The sequence below is a fragment of the Gavialis gangeticus genome, unplaced genomic scaffold (assembly GCF_001723915.1).
Source record: "Gavialis gangeticus isolate Ggan-Ray unplaced genomic scaffold, GavGan_comp1, whole genome shotgun sequence".
Lineage (NCBI taxonomy): Eukaryota > Metazoa > Chordata > Crocodylia > Gavialidae > Gavialis > Gavialis gangeticus.
In genome coordinates, this window is record NW_017729006.1 from 8,400,076 (window position 1) to 8,403,041 (window position 2,966).

Consider the following 2,966-nt stretch of genomic DNA (forward strand, 5'->3'; position numbering starts at 1 on the left):
AGTATAAAGTAGAGTGGGTGATTTGAATACAAAAGTTGGGAAGAGAGGAGGGAGATGAATGGTGGTGAGGGGGGAAGAGGGGCAGGAAACAAGAAAACTCTTCTGAATAAAGGGGTCACAAAACTAATCCAGGTAGTGTGATAAGAATCCGTAGACCTTGCTTAAACCATACTTAATACATTCCAGTCTGTGGATGATTTCTTGTTCTGCAGCTTTCTGTTCAAACTAGTTTTTAAAAGTTTTCTTCCTGAGAAAATCAGTCTTGAGGTCAGCAATGTAATGTCCAGGACCCAAATGCCTGCTGTGCTCCCATATCAATACACACCACATTATCCCTGGACTGATAACAAGGAAAACAACATCCAGGGTTAATTCACCTGCAGCTCTACCAACACCGTATACATCATTCCCTGCTCACAGTACCCTCCTGCTGCCTACATTGGATTCATATATGTTAGGAGCTGGAAGGTACCTCTCAAGATCATTAGGACCTCTTGAGATTATCAGGATAGGTGGGGCAAGCTCTACATGTAAAAATGAACGTACACTGATCTGACATTGGCTGTAGAAGGAAACAAAGGCCAGTAGCAGAACACTTTAACACCGCTGGACATGCCATAATTGACTCAAGATTTTTGTTATAAAGAAAATGTATTTGTCTACAATGTACTGATCTACCCTGCATTCTGCATGGTATTCTGTGACGCAGTTCTATTCCCAGTCTTTGTTTCTTTGATACTAAAGACTAAATTATACCTTTATACCTTCCTGTCTGAAATGACAGGCCCTGAATTCAGTGAAGCTTCCACATTTCAGGGAGTCCAGTTGTGGAGAGGCTATTGCACACCCCTTGTGATCTGTGAGTAGTGTGATCTCCAGTATGGTAGACTGAGAAGACAGGAGGTCTGAGACTGAGGTTTCCCATTTCAGTTGCGTCTGTGCATTGGTCAAAACTAGGAAAGCAGGTACTATCAAGTCATTCTGGGCTTGTAGATAACTGTGTTATTCTGACTTTATAAACCACAGTCCCTGTCTCTGTAGCATTAAGTGTAAAAGCTCAAACAGTAGGGTCTATTTATCATCAAATCTTTCCTTTGGATCAGAAGATCAGTGATGATGTATCACCCTTCCCTGGAACATAGATGGAAAATCCTCAAACAATTGCAACCCATACTAGTAGGAGACCCCATTTTTAAAGAGATCTTCCCAGAACCTCCCATCCTAGATGCCCATAAATCTAATCCAGTCTATTATTTAGACTTCATTGTAATTTTCCAAATAATACGGTAATTTCCAGTTGGCTAATTTGCTGTTAATATTTGTCATTAAGTAAGGGTCACAAATCCAGAATTACGAGGAGTGACATCTTTAATTTGACCACTAATTTAGTTGTAGTACCAAATACAATGAAAGGATTTCCATGCCTGTGGTATTTATCACAATGTTCAGGTATTTTCAAGCCATCCTCACGCTTAATAACTCTTTATCCCTCTCTCAAAGATAGTTATAGAGAGCAAATTGTTGGCCTTTTAGAATGCAGTAAATTACATAAAATGTCACATATTTTCCAAACATCTTCCCAGGAGGGAATACCATCCCACAAAGAATTTTCCTCTTTGCCCTCAAATGCTTGGCTTCATAGACAGTATCTATTGGCTTTATTTGCTTATAAAATGCTGGAAGTTGAGCAGACATGAGCTAGAGATTTAGATGAGAATGAGTATTGAAAATAAGGAAAAGTGAGCCGAATTATTCCCTGATTTCTAACTCAGGTTGGGTTATAGATGATTGGAAGTCATAGTGATATTTGGCCTACTTATTTCAACAGCTTTAAACATGACCCAGTTAGTTCTGAGGAAGTGGTTTATTAGTCTTAAGTGCAGATTTTAACTTGGTCACTACTATACCCAAAGAAAGAGCGCATTCTTTCATGGCTGTTGCTTTTCTGACATGCATGCTTTCAAAAAAGTTATGAAAAATAAGCAACCCAAAATGTTAACATCTTATTTTCCATCAAATACACAGACTTCACTGCTATGAATAAAATAAGATAAAAATTATTGTATAGATATAAACCATAAGCTGACTTTATGTGATTTGGTAACTTGAAATTGTAAAATATGTGGCAGCTATGTGCAGTTAGAAAGTTCAATGTGATTAGTATATGATTAAAAAAAATACTATTAATCTCTAAAATGGTCACATTCTTACAATTTGAGTCTGTTCCAATAAAATAATTTTAAGCATCTTATTGTGGATGGAAGTAAAGAATAAATTCTTTAACAACGCGATTTTTAATCTCGTTTAAGATGTTCATGATATATCAGCAAATACCTCACTGCCCAGCATTCTTTTTGGACTGCAACATTATTTTATAGTTCCTAACAATGGCCTAGATCCTGAAGAGCTTATATTAAATGTTTTTCATCTGACATCAAGGGAGATGAAGAACAATAAGTAAGAGGGGTGTTACAGAGGGAAGAAGATTACAGCAGTATTTGGTTATAGTATTTTGGTACTCTTACTCATGTTTACAAGAAATCCTCTGGATGTGAATAAGACTAATTGTACAATACATTGAATTAAGGTCTCAGAATACAGCCTAGTGATTCTTCCACATTTTGTTTTGACTTTTAAGATGTTCTTTTTTTTATTATTTTGTAGAATGTGAAATGTTGAATTAAATGTCCAATTGCAATTTGTCTGTGCAAGAATTATAAAAAATCATTTATCTTGGTTAACTGTTAAAGTGTTTTTTCAGCCCTTGGTTTTATTATAATAGCATAGTTGTCAGTGGCAGTATTGAGCCTACAAGAGAAAAAAAGTTATAATTAACTCTTGTACTTCTATATAAAAAGCTTTTATCAGGGGATCGTGAAGCACTTTGTGAACAATTACATATGTCACCCTCATGAGGCAGGGGAGAATAATTATGGTGAACAATACCCTCCCCCCCCAGCACAGTG